This window comes from Nyctibius grandis, chromosome 4 (genome assembly GCF_013368605.1).
Source record: "Nyctibius grandis isolate bNycGra1 chromosome 4, bNycGra1.pri, whole genome shotgun sequence".
Lineage (NCBI taxonomy): Eukaryota > Metazoa > Chordata > Aves > Nyctibiiformes > Nyctibiidae > Nyctibius > Nyctibius grandis.
In genome coordinates, this window is record NC_090661.1 from 65,120,894 (window position 1) to 65,134,822 (window position 13,929).

Consider the following 13,929-nt stretch of genomic DNA (forward strand, 5'->3'; position numbering starts at 1 on the left):
GGTAGCCAGGCTACAGCATCCACTACTCTCTTAAGGGGAGTGCAAAATTAGCGGGTAACACTCAGCAGGTTTCTGTCTAGCCATGAGAGAGGAAACAAGCCCTATAAACCAGCCGATCCTCCTGTCCAGTTTTGTTTTCCTGACCTGAGATGTGAACATCTTAGTCAGAATCAGGAGACAAGGAAATGGTGTATTTGTTTTCCCATGTGTAGAGTATAATATATTTCTGCACAGAATGTACAAGAAGTATCTTTCTACAATAAACAAACATATCTCATCGAGGATCAAAACACCCTGAGGCTCCACTAATTATATGGGCAAAAGAAGGAGTTAAGAATATAGAGGAAAGAAAGAAGAAAGGAATGCCCGGAAGATAATTTATAAGTCCAAAGAGTCACCTGTAAACACCTGCAAACCCTTTGCCTGAATATTGACTGGATTGTGAGATCATAAGGAAACCCACTGTCTTTGATGATGACCTTGTCTTACTTCCAGCTCCTCTTCTCATAAGCGGTCTGTGCCTCAAGGTCTTTAATAAGGGGACAGATTGCTATTTCTACAGACTTGTCCTCTCATACAAAAGGCAGATATCAGAAGACAAATATCTCCTCACCAACACCACAAGACATAAGAAACAGCTGAGGAGAAAAATCATCCTCAGAAGACAAATATCTCCTCACCAACACCACAAGACATAAGAAACAGCTGAGGAGAAAAATCATCCTGTGTTCATGTCCACTCAAATACTGACCACTCCTCTACAGTTGCTGTATGACTAACAACAAGTTATAAATGGGTTAAACTGATCTGAGACCCTCATTTCATCCCAGAGACAAACAAGAGTAACCAGCACATCGAGAAGTTGGTCCAGATGTAAAATGGCACTTAAGGAGCACAGGAAAAAACACAAGGCAGAGGCTTCAAGAATCCCATCTCCACTGATAAATGTGACATAATAATTACTTCCCCTCATTCCCTATACTCATTCTTTCTTCATTTGCTGCCTAGCAAGACAGTCATCTTTTCAGGGCAGGGATTCTTTCTGACTGCCAACATGACTGGGAGTCTTGCTATTGTTTAATGCTGCTGGTTGTCATTTTTATACAAAAAAAAAATACCAAACCCATTTACGTTAAAAACTCCCAGAGCGCTGCAACCTAACCCTTGGGCACCTCAAGCCTCAAGGAGCCTGTATTTTTGGTAATAAATTTAGCTTAACTTTAAGGACATAAAGTTAGCACTTTGGGGCGTTACTAGAACTGTCCAACTCTTTATGTTGTTGAGCAGATTGACACCATCTCATTTGCCCTACTGCGATTCACTAACCAGATGTTTCCCAGCCTAACTTGCACCTGTAGAGCCCCATACCCCTGCAGCTGTGTTACTCTGCCAGACGGATATAGTTTGATGGCAGCACATAACACATTGAGAGTCAACTTGAAAACTCACTGAACAAAACCAGGCAGTCCCACACGCATGGGCAGGGACACAAGCGAAATGGGGCCAAATAAAACCCAGTTAGGCAACAGGGCAAAAAACAACTTATGATTTTTTTTATTTTTCATAATTTTATGAAAGAATCATTCAATTAAGAAAACATTTGAGAAATAAAGCAAAGAACAGACCTGCACCAGGTCCTGGCCAAAACATGGAAGGTCCACACTCTCCAATTTCAACTTCTAGCCTAGGGATAAATGCGTTTGGCTGGAATGTGGGAAGACAGGATTCAAATTCCGCCTCCTTTCCCAGAGGCTGGGCTTCTTCTGGAGTATCTTATCAAAGCTGTTCAAAATCAGTTACAGAAATACAGCAACACAGCTTGCAACTCTTATCTCCTCCATCTAAATGTGCAGACATGCAGCAGGGCCACCTGTTCATGGACCAGGTCAAAAAAACAAGAGAGAATAAAGTCTCTTCGATCCAGCTGGGAGAATGGAAACCTGACATACCCTTACTTGGTCCCTCAAGTAGGACTGTGACAGAAGAGAGAGGGCAAAGCTGGGGTTCAGCCAAAGCCAGGAGCTCCTGCCTCATATAAAGATACTACTACTCGGTTTACCAAGGAATCTACAAAAGAGGTTATAGACCTACAAGTGCCCCTACCATAAGTCTCCAGTGTGACTCTCTATGACAATGTCAGTGTAATTATTCCCATGCAAAACAGAAGAGCTCTAAGAGAAGGAGCCAAGAAGAATCTCCAAACCTAGTGATTCAAGTGGGAAATGAGGGTTCCCCATCCCCCAGGTAGAGGGATATTCTGAATCATATCTCAGATCCAGGCCCAAGCCCTAAGACTGTTACCAAATGGGGCAGGGGGGGTTGGAGGGAGGGAATGGCACATCTTCTGATGACTCTGAGAATGGCAGCGGACCCTTCCCAGACTCCAGGAGAGAGTCATGACAGCGAGCTCCAGCTGGGGAGACGTCATTGAAATTTAGGTGTCACAGCACTGAGTCCTTCAGCTCATCAAACCTTCAGAGCTTGATTCAAGACTTACCAAGTCAATATAGAGTCTCACTGATTTCAGTGAGCTAATTAAGTCTTGAGTACTCATAAGCTTTACTGTGACCTAATCCCCATTAGAGCTGTAATTGTACAGATTGATTTATCATTTGATACTGAAATTGGTTAGAGTCCAAGCAATAAACTCTTTCTGACAAGGTTCTTTTTTTTTTTTAACAAAAAAAATGTTATTTCATAAAAAATTAACCTTTTGCAGGAACATAGAACTCTACAGAAAATTTTTCTGAAGAAAATAATTTCGATGACATTTTGACTTTCAAAATGTTGGTCAGAATGAAAGTTCAACATTTTTTCATATATTTAATAACCACTGTGATGTTAAAATAAAAATTAAGATAGTCTGATATATGTATCTACAAAGGACGTTACACGTGCTTGTCTAGTTTGTCACCCCTCCCCTCAAAAGTTACAACATCTTCTCAGAAATAGGAACTCAAGCCCCTGGCAGCTCTACTCCCAAGGGCTGGAGTAACCCCCTGCTGTGTCTGTGCTTCATGTTCTCTTCCCTGCCTGGTCTCCAGAGGAGGAGAGTCTGCTGAAGCTGCCAAAAAGAAGCTTTTGCCAGAAGTCCCACCTCTTCAAAAGTTGTTCCATAAGCAGTGGAACAGTTGAAACCTGTTTTCCTATGATTTGATGCCTTGCAGCCAAAGTCTCCTTTGTCTGACAAGGTGATAGACCTTCCCTCTCAACGTTTTCCTGTAGCTGGGGTGTTATTCTAGTTTCTATCCATGTGAATTCCTTCATGCCTAACAAGGGATGGAGTCAAATGCCCCTCCCCACCCACTCTCAGGAAACGTGTCAGGATGTAAACTACCATTTCTCTGCCCAACTTGGCTAGAAGAGACCAGTAGATTTAGAAGTCATAAGGACAGTGCACAGGCATATGTATGTGTATACACACACAAACCCCCTGTGCTCTTAAGCCTGGCTTCCTGAGGAAACACAACTAAAAATAACTCACTGCTGTGAACAGCTATAGTTGCACTGAGTTGTGTTTCCACTCCCTGTCACTATGCACTAGAGTACTTTTTAATTTCACATTTCCATGGCCTGTCTTGAAAGAAAATCTGTTATTTCTCCTATAATCTCTTCCTAGCTGCTTTATATTTTTACCACTGTGTACTCATACTGTTTTCCCTGTCAAAATAGCCCCAAGACAACTGTGATATAGGCTTAGACATTCTGCATGAAACTTCTTTGCAAAAAGTATAAGACAAGAACTTTAATAATTGTTAGAATGGTACATTTTGGTTTTAACCTGCAGCACAGCCCACTTTATATGCAACTCAGGCAGAAAGCTACAAAAGGTAATTTAGCTGTTAACTGGTACAGTCTATATATGCCAGCAAAAATGCACCATCACTAGAAAACACTATATTTAGTAAGTATGTAGCATAAGGAATTAACAGAGGTCTTTCTTTCCCTTCACAGAAAGAGTTTTTGTAGATTCAGTCTAGTGTATGCAAAGTAACACATGCTAAAGACTTCTGCGCAAGTACCTCTGCTCTTTAAAAAAAAAAATGTTTACATAGTAATATTTGAGATCTGCTATATGCCTTTGCATTGAAAGTCACACTCAAAAGTTTATACATGTTCTTTCTCCACTGTCTGCTTTTAGCTGGCCACCATACCCTCCTCTCCATCACTATCTTAATTGTGTTTGTCTGACAGCATGAGCCTCACAAAAGTGCCCTTTTTTTGTCTTTCCTTACAGTAATAGTGCTTCATCTTCACACAGTCTCCAGAAATCCATTATAAGCTACTTATTTTCAACACATTCTGTAACACAGGATCTTTGCTCACAAGACCGACTTCTGGAAAAATAATAATCCTGTATAATATATCTAAATCCCTCCTGATCAGTAGCATATTCCCAAATCATTTCCTTGATTCAGCCAAGTTTCCACTCAGAGGCACAACATTTGGAGGGGGAAAGTTGAGCTGTCCAGGTGGCACAGACAGTATTTCACATCATTCCAGCAGCTCAGGAGCTCCTGCTTCTCCTTAATGTCTCGAGTTCATGGGAGGGACATGGACAGAACTGCAGTGTTTGCCGAGCATCAGCTCTCCTTACAGCAGACCAGAGCCCCAAATATGTAACACATCACAAGGAAAGGCTCAAATGCAGAGCACCAAGAAAGAAAATGGTGCAGTTAGCACCAAACCACACTGTTTTTGTTTGTGTTTGCCAGAGCTTTCAACTGTTTATCAGAATGGCAACAGATGGCACAAGGCAAAAGCACACACTTTTTCACAGTTTCCTACAAAACGAACAGATGTCTTCATTACATGCTACATGACCGCGTTTAACAGAATGTGACAAGAAGCAGAGGTAGAGAAAAAATGGCATATCCCTTTCCTAACCTGAATTGCCTCTTGGCACAGATTTTATTTGTGCCGGAGCATGGGACTGAATGCGCAAAAAGGAATTGAGAGCATTTTTTCACCCATACCTACTCCACCATACCCAGTGGGCATGGAAAACAGAAGCAGAGGTTTTGGGGTGGTTTCATTGGGTGGTTTCATTTCTAGGGAAACATGGCACCTCTCTGGACCAGACAAGATGGAGACAGATGTTTTCACCATCTCTTCTTAGGAGTGTTTTCAGGGGATGACCGTGCTCACCTGGATGAGGAGAGCCCCTCCAGTAGAGCTCATATGGTCCTAGACACCTTTTGGCTCTGCTGAAGAGGACATGTTAGCCACAGTCCACTGCTGCTGGAGCCACAGACAGCCTTTGTATCAGCCAGGCTCTGACAGTGCCTGAGCAAGAAGATTCATCAAACCTAAATGGTCCCAAATGCTAGAGGTTTATCTAGTGATGCAAGTGAGTAGAGCCCCATCAACAAAATAAATCTGTTCAGAAAACAAGGCCCAAGTTAGGTTAAATACTGCCTTTCTCTGCTCATCTGAGCAGCTCAGCAATTCAAGGAAACCCATGTCAAAACATGAGGCAGGACAAGAGCATGGGCACCTGCTCCATACTGAAGATCGGGGTTTTCAAACTTCATTTTTGTTAACAGCTGCTCAGGAAATCAGACAGACATACATCAAGTCCTTCCTTTTATTTTCAGATCAACTAAAGAGGAAATGGAGAGGAGTATTCAGGTTTGGTGGGTAATGGCCACTTGACATCCACTCACTTAGGTGTTTTGTAACTAGCCACTATTCTTAGCACAGAGTGGATCAGAGAAAGCTCAGAGCAAAATCACAGCTGATTTGAAAAGTTTACAACAGGGAATAGACATTCATATATTTTATTTTGTTTCTGCTGAAGGGAACAAAACTAGCCATTTCAGATAGCTCTGCCAGTTATTCTGCAGACATAACTTGCCTACCCATCTGCATTTGTGGATTGTAAGGGCAGGGACGGAGGCAGAAAGGGCTGTAGCAAAGCACAGCCTTGGACATATTTCTTCCAGCTGGAAGCTTTGAATTGCTCCAATACAGAACCATACTCCAGCCTCTCAAGGAAAACTTCAGACTCTTCGTAATGAAGCCAGAATCTGTCTCCAAGCCAGGCTGTCACAACACAGTGGCGGACAAACCCATGGCAAACAGAACAGACTTTGCAGGCACTTCTCTCTTGCCCACAATAGACATGGTTATGAAGGAAGAGAGACTTAATGCTGTCCCTCTTCCCAGAGCTTCTCCGAACAGGCCAACACAGGGGAAACTTTCATATTGTAACACACTAGATCTGCTAGCTTGGGGTTTTGTCAGGCACCAGCTGTGCCAATGAGACAAAGTCTCTTTCCAACAGTGTCAGCCTCTCCTAGTCCCGCTGGGTACACCTCAGAACTGGCTATCTCTCCCTACAGACTTTAAGGGCTGTATAGCCCCTATGAGGGGCTTTATATAGTCAAGGGTAAGAGCATATAAAATGTAGGCAGACTCCCTTATTGGGAAATGTTATCTGTCAGCCCAAGTGACAGAGGCCCAGTATCTTCTCCAGATGGTACCATCTCACCTCAAAGATCCTGAGCTATCTGCAAATTTATAAATATGTAAAGAGCAAGTGTCATGAGGATGGAGCCAGGCTCTTCTCAGTGACATCCATTGACAGGACAAGGGGCAACGGGTACAAGCTGGAACACAGGAGGTTCCACATAAATGTGAGGAAAAACTTCTTTACAGTGAGGGTAACTGAACACTGGAACAGGCTGCCCAGAGATGTTGTGGAGTCTCCTCTGGAGACATTCAAGACCCGCCTGGATGCGTTCCTGTGTGATATGATCTAGGTAATCCTTCTCCGGCAGGGGGATTGGACTAGATGATCTTTCGAGGTCCCTTCCAATCCCTAACATTCTCTGATTCTGTGATCCTCGCTCATTCACAGAGACGGTTGGTATCTTCACAGTGCTGTGTCCTCCCACAAAGGAATACCCTAACGGCTTCTAAGTGCCTTGAGTCCACAGAGCAGCCACCTGCTTATTGCTCCTCATTTTACCCTGTCAGAGGCAAAACTGATTGCAATTCTCAATGGGAAAATAGTCTCCCCTTCACTCTCACAAAGTTTTATGCAATGCAGTCCTCTTCTACACACCCATGGCTGTCTCTTGCCTTTTGAAGTAGGGGCCCAGGACAACAGAGGTGGCCTTTGCTGCTGGTAAAATTCTCCCACATAAAATGAAATATCCAAAAAACAACTAACATCAGGAAAATCAGTCCATGTAAATCCTTTGGCTTCCAGATAACTTGTGCTCAGCCTAACAAAACTCAATTCCTAGCTGGTTAGGAAGATGCCAATCAGATTTCTACTTGTGCTCAGCCTAACAAAACTCAGTTCCTAGCTGGTTAGGAAGGTGCCAATCAGATTTCTACTTTGGAATAGCATTTCCAGCAGTCGGTCCTACACTGATGGGAGGCCATAGGAGCTTTCCCATAGATTTCAGTAGACAGAATCAGGTCCTCTGGTAGCACTGAAAGCAGCAGCAAGAACAGAATGTCTCTGCAGGATGCCTACCATGCCCCAAGGAGAGAAGAAATGTCAGGATGCAGTGGAGCAGGAATTCCCCCAAGCATCAGGGAAGAAAACATTTGTCGCATTTTTAGGGAGGAGCACTCTCGCCATTCTTTCTACCTTTATATGACTTTAGTGACTGGCTTCTCTCACTGTCTTAGCAGCTTGCCGATTTTTCTCCTCCCTTCCCCTCATCTCCACCTCCCGTACTGGCTTTGAAGATTTCATCTGCAGCTGCTCACAGTGATGTTGTCCATCGTCCATCTGGAAAACAGCGCCTGCTAAACCCAAAGTTTCTTGTGGAGCTACTGTCCTCAGCAAACTGTTTCTCACTAGCCTTATGTTCCTCACCAGTTCTCTAGGCCTCTTCCTAGTGGCAACTGGCAGCCCCTCCAGCGACAAGAGATCACATAGGGCCTCATTAGCAGTGCAAGGTACTCCACAGCAGGGGCTCTTTGAATCAGCTGCTGTGACATCCTTAGTATTTATATCCTGAAAGACAGCCTAAAAATACAGACAGTGGTGACAGAGAACGCTTCCTGCATGTGACTCTAAAATCCATGGCAATATTCTCACCTTCTGCACAAAAGGGCAGAAACCTCAATCTGTCCTATGGCTGAATGCATTTATGTGTGTTTGTAAGCGCATTTACTGCAACCCTTAAAGCTGTTCTTAATGCACGCGCCACTGCACAGGATGTTGGAAGTTCAATTATTTCCACAACATTCAAAGATTAAAAGCTAAATATAACAGAGACTTCAGATGTCTAAATTGAGACTAAAGTGGCTGAATTCTGCGAGTGTCTAAAACTGTGATTTGGGTGTTCTTTCCACCTAGCCCAGAAGTTACTGGGCACCTCCTTATCTGAGTCAAAGGTTTCACTGGAGTCTCTTTCTTGACATTGACTTCTTAAAAGAGAGCCAAATGTGGATATAGTCATTGCAATTCACATGTTTTTCAAGTAAAAGCCTACTAATTAAAATATTCCATCCAAAAGAGGGAATTTAGGTTTGAGATTCTCCACAGCCTGAGAGTACACGTTCATTTCCTTGCTTTACCCTAAATAAGTCTCCTTTTCACTAGGCTAGTATTTCATCCTGGTGGAACTATCTACATCTTACCTATTTTTCCAGAACTGACAAGAATAATAAACAGGACCAACCTACAGCCAGCCAGCCCAAAGAGCTGTGAAAGAGAGGCCCTGCCATTCCTGACATCATTCATACCATCTGCAAAGAGACCATATGATGCTCAGATTATACCTCTGCATCACTAGAAGCTGGCTTTGTTGTTGTTTTAAAGCAATTCATCTGTACAACTCCACAAACTCTAATGGCCCCATTAAAGAAAATATATATAATCTGGCTTTTGCTTCACCTGCGGGTAGCAGCATTTTCCCCAATACACAGGAGGGCAAGGGTCACTGACATTGGCATCTTATTGGTAGAAAAATCAGAAGGCTGAATAGTTTGAATTATCTGGACATATAACGCCCTCTTGGAAGGGAGACCACCACAAATATCCTAAAGCAAAGTTTCTCCTCCAGAAATTCCACACTAAACTCCAATTTTACTTCCCCAAAAAACACTATATGTTCTAGGAACTGTCATCAGCTATAGAGAATGAGAATTTTATTCACAATTTTCTACAGTTTTTGCTCAAAGATCACTGCATAATGAAGAGAGAGACCAAATCAGACAGCAGGTCTTCCATAGACTGAGCATTTGCTTACACACCAGAAAAGCAACTCATAAGACTAAGTTTAACACCATCTGGGGATCCTTCCATACAGTATTACCATCAATAATAACAGAAGCCTAGCTACAGATTGTTGTACTCTGTGACGGCTAAATATATCAGACCTAATTAGATAACACAGGCCAAAAAGCGAAAATCTGCAAACACAAGGGAATGCTACCACAAGGACCAGGAAGATGAAAAACAAAACCTGCAAATTAAGTGTAGGGATGAACCTTGATTGAAATCACCAGTCTCAATACCGTAACTGAAATTTAGGAAAGGTCAGCTCTAAATAAGGAGGCTGGTTTGAACTGCACAGCTGGGGTCTCTCTGTGACTCAAACTAGAGCACAGGCTCCAAACACTCGTAAGAGCTAGAAAGAATGCACTGGGGAATTTACCTCAGCTGGTATATATCAGCCTAGCTCCATTGACTTCAATTAGCATGATGTTAAATCTTCAGTGTTGACTTCAATGGGATTACAGTGATTTACATCAGCTGAGGAGCTAACATTTCACTTTTAGGCAGGCTCCTCTGTAGCATCTTCATTAGTGGAAATTCTATGTAAAGAAAAGAAAAGGAGATATACTCTGCTTTTATGGCTCCAGCTCCCTGCTGTAATGAGTATATCGTAAATGCAAGAGAGAGATAGACTGGCAGCCAACTATAATTAGCTCCGTTTTGCTGCAGTTCAATCTATGGTTACAATTACCCTTTCTTCGCTATAAACATCCAGCTAAGAATTGCTGGAACCACTCCTTCCACTTCCTGCCTCTCCCCCTTGTTTAACAGCCCTAAATGCAGGTTTTCGTAAAGGCACATGGTTCTTGTCCTTGGCTGCGCGCGCACAGCTGGCAATTACTGCTAGCAGCCGGCCTTCCCACTTCCCAGGTTTCTCATCCTGTCTGTTTCCTCTGACTCTGTAAACACAAGAATAAGTGTCGTTTCACTGGATACTACACGTGTATCTAAGGTTTGAACGCTCCAAGATACTTAAATTCAGTATACTAGGAAACATGCAACAAGACACTGCAGTCCTCCCACAGGTTGCACTGCCAGATGTTGTTGGAAAACAACATGCTGGCTCCTCCCAGATTCCATGCTTGTTAAACATGGAAAATATCTGAAACTCCCCAATATGGTCTTTTGAGGAATCCAGCGAAGGCATCCATACCTCCTACTCCTAGGTACCCAATCTGAGTGCCTTGCTTAGGCTTCTTTACAGTCAGTGGAGACTTCAGAGATGATTTAAGAGCTAAACTAGGAGTTTACTTCTCCCCATAGAATATATAACCTGTCTAGGCTCATAAACTAGGTACCTTTATTAGAAGCCTAAATATGGTATGAATATTCTCAAAATACCTATATGTCCCATTTCCCCCCTGAAGCCTTTTATCATCTGACAACGTGCATCAGACAGAGAGGAAGTTTGCCTGGTCCAGACTTCTCTTAAAAATGTCAAGACCTTGAGATTTATGCAGCTGCTGAGCATCAGGTCCTGCTGCCCAGTACCAAAGCTGTGTTTTGGGTGGAATTATGTAAATGACTGACTTCACATTTCCTGGTCAAATTGCAGTGGTTTCAGGCTGATCTGAAACGGAAGTGTCTGAATGTCTCAGTGAAATAGGTTATTTAAAATATTTCTTTCAGTCTGAAACAAATGATTTCTTTCCAATGTTGTTTTAAAATTAAGTTTTGCTACAGTTTACCACAAGATACCACTGCAAATCACAATGTTCAGAGGTTTAACTTAAAAATGAAACATTTTAACTTAAAAAGAGTTCTCTTCTGATTTCTTTTTAATCTGAAAGTGTAAGAGACCAAATCCAGTGCTAATTGACAAACACTTCTGTTTCCTTGAAATTTCATTTTTCAGTAAATAAATGGGATGTTTAACTGAAAAACATCCCTTTCGAGTTTGGGTATCAGTGAAAAGCACACACAGGCCTGTCCCAAAACATCATCCTTAAGCTGTGGACAAACATGGCAGATTTCCTACCAAGTCCTGGCCTTCTAAAGACTACTTTGAAGAACAAACTTCCTCTAGGACCCAGACAAATGCCATTCAGAAGAAGGGTTGGTTTAACACAGAGAATGCCAAAAATCCTATTCCATCACCATTTTGTAGCCTTTTTATATTCTTGACTGATCTAAGTACAGAACAGAAAGTCACATGTAAGCTGTAGAACAAAAATACCTATTTTACTGGGACTGGCTATGATTTGGCTACAGGAAAGATGCAATAATTTCTCTTTGCACACACACTTTACAAGATAGGATGCCTCAGATTCTCCTGTTTCCTTGTTTCCTCTTCTATCTTCCTGCCCTCAAGGGTCTACTACTCAGTCACTCTTTCTTGGCAAATAACAAGAATCTTTCTCTCCATGGATACAGAGCTCTCCTTTCTGGTAATTAAACAATACTGTCAGCTTAATGGAATGTCAAGGATGGATTAAAAATGACTGTGGAAGTAAATAAAAGTGCACACAGCATTTAAAAGTTTTGAAAAGCATACCTCTATAGGAAAAGATTCACATTCCCTTGGATGAAGTTTATTCCTTTCTTGTGTATATTGTACAGCAGTTGTCATCTCACAATACTGGGGTTAAGACTCTCACTCCCCAGTCTTTGGTCATCATCTCCTATAGAGTTATTAAGCCCAAGAAAATGCCTTTTTATGTCAAGAACAACTTTTCTCTGGAGTGTTTCCTAAGTAGTTTATGGATGGATGAATGAATTTGCTACTCCTATGAAAATGTCACTCAAAGACACGCTGCCCACTTCCGTTGCCATTGTTTCATTGCTACAATATATTTATGGATTTCCTCCATAAGCTTCCACTTTTCAGGACTTTTCTTCTCCCCTCCTCCTCCCACAGACCTCCCAGATTTTTCCTCTGGTGTTACATCTTGCCACTTCGCAGTCATGGTTTACAGAACACATTACAACTCCATCATGCTTCTCAGCCTCAAGCTAAAGGAAAAATTGCTGCCCCTTCTGCAAAATTCAGTTTTAACCGTAGAACTGAATTCAGCTCTTCTGAAGGTGTTTAGTTTAAGTCAAAGCAAAGTGGGACACTTTGGCCTTCCTGCAAAAGACAGTCAGCTGCAAATGACATCAAGTACTAACATTCAGCCTCAGAAAAAGAGAATATGAAATTATCAGTAAAATTGTCTGGGGAGAGAGGAGGCATGGGTGATGGTCAGATAGTTCTCAATTTGTTAAAAATTCCATCACAGGAGAGGATGGTGAAAGTTATGGGTAGCTGCTCTGAAGCGAGACACTAACCTACAGGAGCAGCTTAAAATCATGCAAATTTTATAAAGTGACACCCTTCCAGCTCCTCTTACTTGTCTTTTGAGTAGCTAAACACTAATCACATTTCCAGGTTTTGAGACAGAGAGAGAAATCAGACTTTCAGCTGGTCACATGACTCCAGGAAGGTCAGATTCAAGAAAAAATACTAAATATTTTGACAAATCATAAGGGTACTCACTCACTGAAAGTGCAGTCACGCACAGCTCTGACAGAGCAGCACTGTAATAGCAATGAAGCAAAGAGAATTGTTATACTTTCCATATTTTCTAACCTAAAAAGCAGTGAAGGAAGCCCCAGAGTTTAACTTCTCCCCTTAAAAATTCCCAGATTATACTGACTTGTTCTTTAACGTCTCCTCTTTTTCTCAGTCTTATATCTCTTCTCTTTTGACTCCTCCTTTCTTAACTTCTTTGTTTCTTTCTCAGCGGTCTCTCTCCAAATTCAAACGTGATGCTTTCCCTGCATCCACCGTCTTCACTCCCGCTGCCCTCTGTCCCAGCCCAGACAGCCACGGACGGCTCCTGCCGACATCTCCAGACCTTCCCAACAGCTGTGGCAGAGCCCGTGGCTGTACCCTTACCCTCTTTCCCCCCGTAATAAACCTTAACTACCTCCTGTGTTTCCTTTGACAGACAATAAAGGATCCTCATCGTTAGGCAGATTTTTTTCAAATATCAACTTCATTTTTGCCACCCTATGGACAGTTTAACCTTTCCATGGCAGGACTGTTCACATTTGCCTGTGTTTTTCCATACACCACAATGACACAAGAAATTAAGACAAAGTCTATATTTTAAGGTTTACATATTGAATATTTACCTAGGAGCTGGAAAATGGTAATCCAATGAGTTGCATAAAAACAATAACAACAATAAGATTGTGTATACATCTTAGATACTTCTCCCTGCTAAGTTAGTGAAATGTTTTAAGATTCTTGATCATAACCAATTTTTTTAAAAAGTGCCCATTCAAAAAATCTTTTCCTATTATTTAATCTTCGCCTCTGTGTTCCCTATTCAACATTGATAATGGCCATTTTTCTAATACCACATTCACCTCAAATGACATTAAGCTGATGTAATAGAACCGTTTTAATCAGTAACAATCAATTTTATTACTAGGAAAACCTTAGGGACAGAACATTAAATACATACCATGTAATTAGTTTTGATAAAACAAGTCTTCATCTTAGCAAATCAAATATAATGAAAAGGAAATTTAACAGCTATAAAAATCTATGGCATAAAGTAGGTGTGAATATGCATGCTGTACGTGCAACAGTATATAATCAGCTTTCATGTCATCCACATACATAATATGTGTGAGGGCAAAGATGAGTTCTGGAAAGTCTTTGGAAATGTAGGAATGCCCCAAATGTTCTTTTA